This window comes from Choloepus didactylus, chromosome 4, assembly GCF_015220235.1.
Source record: "Choloepus didactylus isolate mChoDid1 chromosome 4, mChoDid1.pri, whole genome shotgun sequence".
In the NCBI taxonomy this organism is placed as follows: Eukaryota; Metazoa; Chordata; class Mammalia; order Pilosa; family Megalonychidae; genus Choloepus; species Choloepus didactylus.
This window is the reverse complement of record NC_051310.1, coordinates 178,315,679-178,328,264: the sequence shown is the minus strand read 5'-3', so window position 1 is coordinate 178,328,264 and position 12,586 is coordinate 178,315,679.

Here is a 12,586-nt window from a genome sequence, read left to right as displayed (position 1 = left end):
GTGTCATCATGCTGACAGCCTGTAGTGCTGATGGAGAATTACAGAATCCAGCTTGAAAGACAACTCTTCCAAGTTCCTTTACACACACCAGGAACTGACACCTTCAGTGGGAATGCCATTATAAGCCTGGAAATGTTTCATAATTTTTATAATTCTTTCTGTTACATGCATTCAAGGTTGAGTGAAAGCTTTACTCTTTTTCTCTTTCCTTTGGAAAGACTAATCCTTTCCTTATCTTAAACTAGATGATATTTCTCTTTCTAAAGGACAATTCCTAAATGACAAATTGTAGCTGTTTGAAGCAAAGTTCACCCGCTCATTGGTGTAGCTTTATGTCACTGAGTATATATACCCAGTTCAAGAAAAACCTATCAGAGACCATTGGTTTTCAGGAATTTGGGGCATGTGTTTCTTTAGCCTCACACTTGAATTTCGTCAACAGAGCAGTGCTTCAGTTTTTCTGTTTCTCGGTAATATAGGGATAATCTTACATAAATGGGTAATCTCTTTCTAAAATACTATTATAACAGGGACTCTCACCACACAAAAGGCAAGATTGATGAGACATAGTTTCCAGCTAAAGTTACTAAAATCAAAGGTCATAAACCTCAAAGACTTTTTAACTAATATGAAAACAAGCAAATGGGAGACCTCAAGAAACAAGAGATGCAGTAAACTCTAAGGGAAATAAAACTGTTAAAAATTGTTAATTTCATATACAGTTAAATATGTAAATAGTTTTTTTCTAGTTCTATAAACTGTTGAGCTGGGTTACTATGTGGAAGTCACAAGTTCCCTCAATTTCTTTCTCTTTAAAGCAGGTGAAAATATCTGTATATTTTACCTAAAAATACTTCTATCGATATAAAATTGGGCATAATAGGCATACAATGGAAAGGGCTAAATGATTGGATTGAGATTAAGAAGTAACTGAGTACTGCAAAGGAGAGGCTCAACTTGCATATAATTGTGCCTAAGAATCTCCCCCTGAGTACCTCTCTGTTGCTCAGATGTGGCCCTCTCTCTCTCTCTAACTGAGCCACCTTGGCAGGTGATCTCCCTGCCCTCCCGCCTACATGGGGTCTGACTCCCAGGGGTGTAAATCTCCCTGGCAATGCAGGATATGACTCCTGCGGATGAATCTGGACCTGACATCATGGGATTGAGAATATCTTCTTGACCAAAAGGGGGATGCAAAACAAAATGAAATAAAGCTTCAGTGGCTGAGATTTCAAGCGGAGTCGAGAGGCCACTCTGGTGGACATTCTTATGCTCTATATAGATAACACCTCTTAGGTTTTAATGTATTGGAATAGCTAAAAGTAAATACCTGAAACTACCAAACTCCAACCCAGTAGTCTGGACTCCTGAAGATGACTATATAATAATGTAGATTACAAGGGGTGACAGCGTGATTGTGAAGGCCTTGTGGATCACACTCCCTTTGTCTAGTGTGTGGATGGATGGGTAGAAAAGTGGGGAGAAAAACTAAATGACAAATAGGGTGGGATGGGGAGATGGTTTGGGTGTTCTTTTTTTATTTTTTATTCTTATTCTGATTCTTTCTGATACAAGGAAAATGTTCAGAAATAGATTGTGGTGATGAATGCATAACTATATGATCATACTGTGAACAGTTGATTGTATACCATGGATGATTGTATGGTATGTGAATATATTTCAGTAAAACTGAATTTAAAAAAAAGTGAGATTTTGTTTGCCATTTTTTCATGCTCAAGAGTATTACGCAAAAACACATTGCAATTTTGTCTTCTTAAACAGTTATTATTTATAATTTGAACTTTTTAATGACTCAAAATCAGCATTGGGAGCATCATTTTACCTTATTGCAAAATGTTGATGTTCTCACTGGCCCTCTGAAGATTGCTTGCTTTTATAGTAAAAGTTGCTTAAGTTGACTTTTCTAATATTTCCTCCTTGTCTTTGATATATAAAACTCTTGGCTTTCACCTTTTACTGCTGTCAACCTGCTTCTTATGACAGCTCTTTTTCCCTTTCTAACATATTGTGAATTTTGACAAAATGAGAACTACATTCATTAAAGTAATGTACAGAGAAAATAATGTGGTTTCAAAGGAGTGCACTTAACTCCTTAACAGTTAAATTCACGGACTTCAATATACATGCTCTGTGTCATCTATTTTGGGATCTTGAGAACTATTTTTGCTTCTCTCTTTCCTACTTGTTTTATGGTTAGCTGATTTTAACTAACACATGGATAGGTGACATTCTTTTAAAATTGAGAAAAACACTGAGATTGATAAGAAAAACAGAATATACAAGGGGCATACATGTATAACCTTGGGTTACTTTGGGCGAAGTTTTTTTTTTTTTTTAATTATCTATTGTTAAAAAAGCTTTATTTTTGTTTTGAATGTGAATTGAGCATTTAAAACATGAGAAAATGCACTTGTGCTGGTTTGGATGTGTCATGTCCCCCAAAATGCCATGTTCTTTGAGGCAATCTTGTGGTAGCAGATGTATTAGTGTTGATTAGGTTGGAACCTACTGATTGAGTATTTCCATGGAGATATGACTCAACTGTGGGCAAGGGCATTGATTAGATAATTTCCATGCAGGTGTTACCCCATCCATTCACAGTGGTTCTTAAGTACTTTAAAAAAAGCCACACAGGCCCAGATGCTTGCTGCAGCTAAGAGAGACATTTTGGAGAATACCGTTTTGAAACACAACCTGGGAGCAAAGGAAGAAGATGCCAGACACCTGCCTTCCCAGTGAACAGAGGTGTTCCAGACACCATTGACAATTCTTCTGTGAAGGTACCCTATTGTTGATGCCTTAGCTTGGACACTTTTATGGCCTTCAGACATAGAAGTCTTTTTTTGACTTTTATAAACCCCCTTTATAAAAGTCAATCCATTTCTGGTATTTTGCATAATGGAAGCATTAGCAAACCAGAATAATACACTTATGGTGAATTTTAAGAGCTTACATTAACCACTTCTTCACATTAAGATTTGTGTCTCATTTTCATATTTTCATTATAAATTCTCATTCAAATTAGCTGAAAATGGAAACAAATTCTGGGTTCCACAGGACATTTTTAAACTAATGCCATTAAAACTTGAAATTATATACATATTTTATTTATTTGCCTGACACAGCAGTATCATTATGTCACTTATTTTATTTTTGCTGAATATTTGCTTTGAGATAATTGTATATTTACATGCCATTGTAAGAAATAATGCAGAAAGATCTCCTGTACCCTTCATGCAGTTTCCCCAGTGCTAATGCCTTGCATAACATTAAAACAAAAATCACAACCAGGAAATTCATAGTGATACAATTCACTGGTCTTTTGAAGCTTTCAAAATAGCTATTGTGTTTTAGTCATTACACTCAGCTCTTCTGCAAGTTTTACATGCATTCATTTGTGACCTGTGTGTGTGTGTGTGTGTGTGCACCATCTTATTCTGATCCATCATAATTGGTGGGTCTACACAACATTGTTTATTTATAGGTAATATTTTTGCAAGCTTTTACTTCTTAGTTAAAAAAGAAAACAATTTTGGAATGATGACTTCATAGCTGTAGCATACAAGATATTAGTCTTGCCTCTCTAACTAACCCTAAAACATTGATGTTGAACTATCAATAGGGTTTCTATTCCTTATTAACTGAGAATAATCCTTATGCAAAGACAATCAGCTGGGAGTTAGCAGAGCTCCATTTATATACCTCTAGTCATTCAATCAGCTGATTGAGAGTGCAATTCCTGCTATAGAATAGTTAAAAGACTGATTTAATGAAGACCACTCTTAGATTTTTCTGTTAGGAAATTTTGAGATTCAAGGTGGTTTTTTGTTTGCTTTTTGCTAAATTAAGTGTAATGACTAAAACACAATAGCTATTTTGAAAATAACAGATTATCTCTATGTTTTATTAGTTGCAATATAGCTGTATAATTGTAATTAAAAACATGGAAAGGTCTATTAAAATATATAAATGACATGATAAGATGGAAATATATGAGGTTTACTTTTTAAAATTCATGCCAAATATATTTTTAAATGGACTGCTTTAAGTTAATTCATGTTTATTTATGATTTTCTTATCCACCATGTTAATTATTTAATATGTATATTTAATATGTGTATTTTGATACAATAAGAGCAATGAAAGAATCCAATAATTACTTATGTTGAATTCTTCCAAAAAATAGAAAAAGAGAAAACAATCCCTGTTCTAGTTTGCTCATGCTGCAGAATGCAAAACACCAGAGATGGATAGGCTTTTATAAAACGGGGGTTTATTTCACTACACAGTTACAGTCTTAAGGCCACAAAAAGTCAAAGGTAACACCTCAACAATTGGGTACCTTCACTGGAGGATGGCCAATGGCATCCGGAAAACCTCTGCTAGCTAGGAAGGCAGCTGGCATCTGCTCCAAAGCTCGGGCCTCAAAACGGCTTTCTCCCAGGACATTCCTCTCCAGCAAGCTTGCTCCTCCTCAAAACACCACTCACAGCTGCACTCACTTCCCTCTCTTTGAGTCAGCTCATTTATATAGCCCCACTTATCAAGGCCCACCCTGAATGGGCGGGGCCATGCCTCCATGGGAACATCTCATCAAAATCATCTCCCACAGCTGGGTGGGGCACATTCCAAGCAAATCCAACCAGCACCAAAAACGTCTGCCCCACACAAGACCACAAAGATATTGGCATTTGGGGGACACAATACATTCAAACTGGCACAATCCCCAACTCATTTTAAAAGACCAATAAAGCATGATACCAAAATCTCACAAGGATATTATGACAACCATGGGCCAATGTCATTGGGGAACATAGAGGCAAAAATCCTAAATGAAACTAGCAAACCAATTCAGCACCACATAAAATGGACCAAGCTGTGCTAATTCTAGTGAGAAACAGAAAGCAGCCCTGAGATCCAGGAAATATAAATCATTTCACAGCACACCAACAAAAGACAAAATGCACTCTGTGACCACAATGAATCAAGGCCAAAATAAAACCATTCCATTGTCATATATGAGCACAGACAAACATGACGATTGTCCAAAACACACAAATGACCAAGCATCCCCCATACTATTTAATATGAGTGAATGTGCTTCTAAAGAAATAACAGCTTAGCTTTGTTTTATTCTACTTGCTTCAGAGATAAGATTTATTACTATATTCAATCATAAAATTGTCCCTGTGTCATGAAACATTCAACATAGAAGGAATTCCTTCTTCCTAGAACCCCCCTCAAAGTCACCGAATGCACCCAAATTCAGCAATAAATTTGTCTAACACCTCTTACTGAGGCATTCTGCTGTTTGCCATGGGGTGTGTTCTCCCTTGCTATAATCAATAAAACCAAACTTTTAAAATACAGGTTATTCTAGTTTGCTAAAGCTGCCAAAAATGCAATATACCAGAAATGGACTGGCTTTTACAATGAGGGTTTATTAGGTTACAAATTTACAGTTCTAAGGTTGTAAACGTGTCCAAACCAAGGCATCAACAAAAAGATACTGTTGATGAAGAAAGGCCAATGGCATCTGGAGTTCCTTTGTCACATGGAAAGGCACGTGGTGACATCTGCTGGTCCTTCTCTCCCAAATTCTGGTTTCAAATGTTTTTCTCCAAAATGTCTCGGCATTTTCTCTCTAAGAATCTCTCTGATCTCTTCAAAATGTCTCTGCATATTTATAAATATTCTGAGACATTACTGTGAGAAATTAAAGAACATGAAAAAATAGAGAAATGCATCTTGTTCTTTGATTGGATTTTTTTTTTGCCAATTCTCTCTAAAGTCAGATTGATTTATAGATTTGGTTCAATGGATTTGTCTTCTCCAGAAATTATCAATATAGTTATAAAATGTATAAAGAAATGCAAAGAACTATTGAAGAGACCTGGAAAAGAAGAACAAGACAGATGGATCTTTATTATAAGTAATAGCAATTAAGACTTTGTTATTGTTCCAAAGATAGGCAAAAGATAAATGGCAGAGAATAAAGAGCCTAGAAGCTGACCAATTCTTATTTGGGCATTTGATTTGTGAGGAAGTAAGCACTGCAAGAAGTCAGGGAAAAAGGATCTTTCCCAATACTGAGGTTGTACCGTTAGATATCCATACTGGAAGAAATTTGTGTTAACCCCTATTTCACACTACACTCAAAAGTCAGTTCTAGATCGGTTGTTGACTTAATCATGGCAGCAAAGACAACAAAATTTCTAGGAAACAATGAAGGAAAATATCATTAACTTGAATTAGAGAAACATTTTTGGGGACAGTATATTGAACATAAAAGTAAAAATTGATAAATTTGACTGTATAAAAAATAGGAACTTTTAGTTTTCAAATGACTCCAGTAAAGAGTGCAAAAGACAATGATAAAGTGAGAAGTTTGTAAAGCAGTAAGCAACAAAGAACTCAGATTTAAACAACATAAGGAACAACAAATTAATTAAAAATTGTACAATCAAAAGAAAAATAATAAATGTGAAGAGGTATAAAAAAGAGGATATGAAAATCATTCAAGATCAAGCAAAACTAATTTGGATATGATTTAATGCAATTTAAGTGTACTTAAGAAAGTTCTTACTGAAATAATTCAACTTCTCCTTCAATATTATTGTGTCTTGGTAGTCCACAATGAAGAGGATTTCACTAGTTTTAACTGAATGAAAAGAACTATTACATGCATTTATCAAATCTATAAAATGTTCCAGGAATTATTACCACAGTCTGTATAAGTGTATAAACATCATTATTTATACTTTTCTGCATTTCATCAAGGAGAATGATTCTAGTTTATCTCCTTCACCTGGTGGAAAAATCAATCTGAATTATGATTTTAACATTTAACTTAATTTTTTATGCATAACAATCACATTAACATGTGCAGAAGCATGGTATTTACCTTACAACATCCAGGAAAAAGTACGTAATGTTTTTGAATTGTAAATTACAAAAGTAGTGCTCAGAGAAATGAAGCAAAATGGTTGATTTGAGGTGCTTTTCATTTCTTCAAGTTGAAAATTATACATGCTTTTAAGTCAGGGAACAAGTCATTGAAGTCAACATTATCTTTGGGTTGGCCCATTCTAACTAAAAAAGGTATCTCATTCTTTAGCACAATAAAATGTATATCTATAAAGAGATAATATTTCATGGAATCAACATATAGTTATGTTGATTCTGGCTACTAGCCAGAGGAAAGAAGGAAGTCCATTTCCCAGATTTGGCAGCAGTTTCCTAAATCGTTTTTCATTTTTCAATGGTCAAGAAAATTTAGTGATATATTATTTGAATTCACTTTTTATGTAGTTATATAAAGAAACAATGTTTCAAACACTAGAACAATAGTAGTTTAGCCATAAACAGGATATACACTGGCATAAAAGATCCAAAAAGCAATGGAATAACATTTACTGTTACTAAACAGAGAATATTTTTAAAATATTGCTTGTGTGATTAAACAGTGTATGCCATCATTAACACTGTTAACCTGCAAAAATAAACATTTTAGGAAAAGAGTTGAGATGAACTAGAAATATCTAACACTTAGGTAAAAATTTTCATCCCCCACTTCCCACCTCCGTGAATAGTCTTAGTTTGGATCATTTTATTAAAATATTCATTTGTATTAAACTTTCTGTTATTTTCTTTTCAAACTACATTTATGTCAAATGATTATAAGAAAACCATAGTCCATTATGTAAATTATAACATCCCGTTAATTGAAATAAAAGTAGTAAATTAGGTTTTTCATTGACAAATTACTTTCAAATATCTATCTTGAGACGCACATGTAATCACAGGGTGTTTCCTCATTTCTTGGACAAAAGAGGATGACTGAAATATTACTCATTGTTTCATAGTTCATGCTACATTTTCCTTCAACTTGTTTTGGGAATATTTTTAGCCATATCAGTGTGCAAAATGAGATCTGACTGCTCAGTGGCATTAAAATTTACAATAACTCCATAGATTAATGATGTTATCTACAAGATGAAAAGAAACATTTATTTAAATGTTTATTTTAGTTTAGTTTATTTACTGTAGTGTTCCTTTTCTTCTTTTGGGACATGGGGAATGATACAATTTTGAGTAGGAGGTTAGTAGTTATTAGCATAGTTTTGTTTTTATTTTTTGAGTTGATGCTTTTAGCAGATATACACCCCAAAACTTCCTGTATAAATGCGTTAAACAAAAGAAAGATCAACACTTTTGTTCACTAGAAAAAAAATGCATTAATGCTATTTAATCTTGCTGAAAAGAAGCAAATCCAAAGATAAGACAAGGCTGAAAGAAAAGGCATTTTATTCTTTCTTCACTGCAACAAAATGTGCATTTATATTTTGACCTGTTTGTTGAAAATGAGTTTAATAGTCTTACACTGAATGAAGAAGAGATAGCCTGCTAGTTTTTGAGGAACTCTAGGTTTCCTCAAACTAGAAGACAATCCACACTTCCAGTAATTTTCCTTGCTCAGGACTGCATGATATTAAGTTATTAAATTATATAAAGTTGCCATGAGTTTTTGTATGGGAAAAATTTTTCATAAAGTGGGATGTGCTTATCTGTTAAGAAAATATAGAACTTAAGCTATTAGAATGAGGCTTGGGGGACTTCAGGTCTAACTTAGTTATAGTTTAAGTTAGTTCTGTCTTCTTTATTTCTTGTCCACTTGATTTCTCCATGTATCTCCTTATTGAAAGCTGTCACTATGTAATTTTAAATATAAGTTTTTCGTAACTGTTATAATACTTGTGAATTGAATGCATAGTATTATAAAATCCTGTTCTTTCTCATTTAAGATAGTGAATCTTGCTTTCTTCTGCTGACATTAAAGTCTTTTGATGCTACGATAAGGCCTTTAGGAGTTGAGTATCCCAGGGAACTTGAAACCATGCGTATTTAGTTTTCAAATGTGAAGAGCAGGGACCCTGCTTTTTGCTTTCTTTTCAATCACTCTCAAATGTTCCAATAGCTTTCTTTCTGCAGAGTCACATTTTTCAGCTGGACTTGTCAAATATTGTTTAGGAAATATGTTCAGTTTCCTGACAGTAATTGAAAACTTCCAGGCCCATGTTCTTAGATATTGAAAGAGTCGTCCTCTGCATCTATAGCAGGCAGAGTTTTAATTCATTGCACTGGGGTGTTTGATGACTGGTTTCCTATGGTTGACCTTTTTTAGTTACTTTTCTTTAAGGCATATCTGAAGTATGAAAAACACATTTATTTTAATGCTTTGCTGTTACAGAAAGTTTTAAAACTACTTGGCAAATACACACTAATATAAGATGCTATTTTTATCCCAGTATTATTAAGAGAAGTCTTCCCCCACTTTCCCTCCTCTCTGACCACACAGGTCTTGGTCTTACTATTTCCTGTTACTTGCTAGATTAGTATCCAGTGCTTTCTCATGGCACATATTCAATTGTATTGAAATCATTTCTCACTCTTTACATAAGCCTTATAGAGGTGAGGTCATGCCTATATTGCTCATTGAATTATCTCCTGTGTTTCATGGGGTGCTTGGTAAAAGCTAATCACAGAACAATTTTTTTTTAATGAGTGAAAAAATTAATGAACTAATTAGCAGGGAATATAGTACCCTTTGGGATTTAACTAAAATAGATTGGGTTAGAGATACGCAAGCTCATTTTAGAGAAGTAGCATATCATCCAGGCCTGCCAGTTGTGACTGAATGCACTAATAAATATGAAGAATATTCTATTGATTGAAAAATCTAGTAAGGTTAATCAAAAGTAAAAACAGGAAAAGCAATCATCCTTGTTTTCAGAAGACCCCACTATAGGCAGAATTATCAATATAAACTTAAATATGATCAAACATCCCCTGAACTTGGAACATACTAGTGACTTCCCAATATACTTAGAATAAATAACAACATCCATGTAGGAGACCATCTGATTATTTTCTCAATGATAGCACATCCTGCTGTGGGCTATGCATACCAGACTTAAGCTGATGATCTTCAACATTTGAAATATTTTCCTAATTTCCACTATCCCCAAGAAACTCAATTTTTCTCAAACTTACCTCCTGACATCTCCCATAGTTGAAATATTTCAAAGGCACCATATTCTTAGTTTTGTTAGCATACAGATCAAATTTCATAACATGCAGACTCATTTCACAGCACCTTTCCTTTTGCTTTCTGCACTTTAGCTACAAGGGCCTTTTCAACTCCCTTTAACTCCTTTTTGCCACAAGGCCTAGGTGCTTATTTTCTTTTTGCCTGCAGTAATCCCCCTCCTCACCTCCTCTTCATCTAGCTGTTTTTTTTATTTCAATTTTATTGAAATATATTCAAATACAATACAATCATCCAAAGTGTACAGTCAATTGTACACAGTACTGTAATATAGTTGTGCATTCATCACCCCAATCTATTTTTCAAACATTTTCGTTGCACTGGAAAAAGTGAAAATAAGAATAAAAAATAAAAGTAAAAAAGAACACCCAAGGCATCCCCTCACCCTATTTTTTCATTCAGTTTTTGTCCCCATTTTTCTACTCATCCATCCATGCACTGGATAAAGGGAATGTGATCCACAAGGTTTTCACAATCACACTGTCACCCCTTGTAATCTACATTGCTATACAATCATCTTTAAGAGTCAAGGCTACTGGGTTGCAGCTTGATAGTTTCAGGTATTTACTTTTAGCTATTCCAATGCATTAAAACATAAAAGGGATATCTGTATAGTACATAAGAATGTCCACGAGAGTTACCTCTCAGCTCCATTTGTAATCTCTCTGCCACTGAATCTTTATTTTGTTTCATTTTGCATCCCCCTTTTGGTCAAGAAGATGGTCTCAATTCCACGTTATCAGGTCCAGATTCATCCTTGGGTGTCATCTCCCATGTTGCCAGGGAGATTTACACCCCTGGGAGTCAGATCCCATGGCAAGGAGGAGGGCAGTGAGTCCACCCACCAAGCTGGCTTAGCTAGAGAGAGAGGGCCACATATGAGCAACAAAAAGATACTCAGGGGGAGACTCTTGGGCACAATTATAAGCAGGTTTTAGCTAACTGGTTTTTCATTGTATTTTAATTTCATCACTTCCTCATGAATGCCTTCTCTGGTTGCCCTGATTACTCCAATGTCTCCAACTATTAACACTTAGCACATTTTCTACATTATTATAGAGAAAACTTTATTTGTGTGTATTTTAATTAATATGTATTTCTCTCACTTGAATTTAAGTTCTATGTGGACAGGGCTTATCTTTATGTTCTTGCATCCTTACTACCTAACAAACACAGTGCCTGGCATATGATAGGTATAATATATATCTCTTGGAATAAATAAGGAGAATAAATGAAAAAAAAATAACATCATGATAATTCAGACTCCCATGTAGTTTAACTATGAGGAGATAAAGTGCTGCCAGACTTCTGGTACTCATTGGTCTACCTAATACATTTCATGGAAATGTTAGCTATACTTCTAGTCAAAACTAAACTTACTTTCTAACTAGAACTGTTCCATTCAGAACCTCCAATCAATGAACAAGTAGTCTGTTTTTGTTTGCAGAAGACTCAGGGTAGCTATGCACAGTTAGTTTGACTAGTATTCCAAGAGGCAGCCAATTACAAAGGACTCTGTATAATAGGGGTGATTTTTCCTCTGAAAATACATTTATTATAATTTTACTAATTGTATTAGAAATTGTGCCATACATTTTTGATTAATTAGATTAAATTAATACATTTCTAAAGGCAATGACTATCTCAGAACTTCTTAATTTTATCCTCTGTCTTATGTGTTGTTGTTTGGATAATCCACTTTATTTAAAATCATGTTATATTATTATTATTATTATTATTATTATTATATTGATTTATCAAAAACTGCACACTTCCTCCTTTTGCTAATCACTACCTTTTTTTCTTGTTTCAATATTATTCTATTTTTTCTGCCTGAAAAACTCTTGAGGATTTTTTTCATAAGAGTCTGACAACATTGTATTAGCATAACTTTTTACTAATGGAAACCTCTTATTTTCCCTTTCAGTTTTGAAGGACAATTTTTCCTGGACATAAAGTTTAATGTCAATTTATTTTTGCACTTTCAAAATGACATTCAATTGTCATTATGTCTGTTGAAAAAAATAGCTGTTAGTATTGAGGTTGCACATTTGAAACTAATTTTTTTCCTTGATGTCTTAAGATCTTAATATTGTCTCTTTGTCTTTTATTTTCAAAAGTTTTGTTTACTGTGCTTAGGCGAAGTTTTGTTGTTGTTATTGTTGTTGAGGTTGTGGTGTGGTTGTTGTTTTATTCTTCTTGAGGTTAATTGTTCTTCCTGAAATTGTGACTTGATCTTTCCACAGTGTTGAAATCTCCTTGAGTATTTTGTCCCCAAATATTGTTTCTGCACCATTTTAACTATCTTCCCATTGGACTCAAATTACACTTATGATAAATATTTTTCATTCTGACTCTTTTTTTACATTATTTCTGTTGTATTTTTCATATTATTCTCTGTATATCTTAGATGTCATAGCTTTTATTGATGCAACACATAGTTAAGCCACTAAAGTT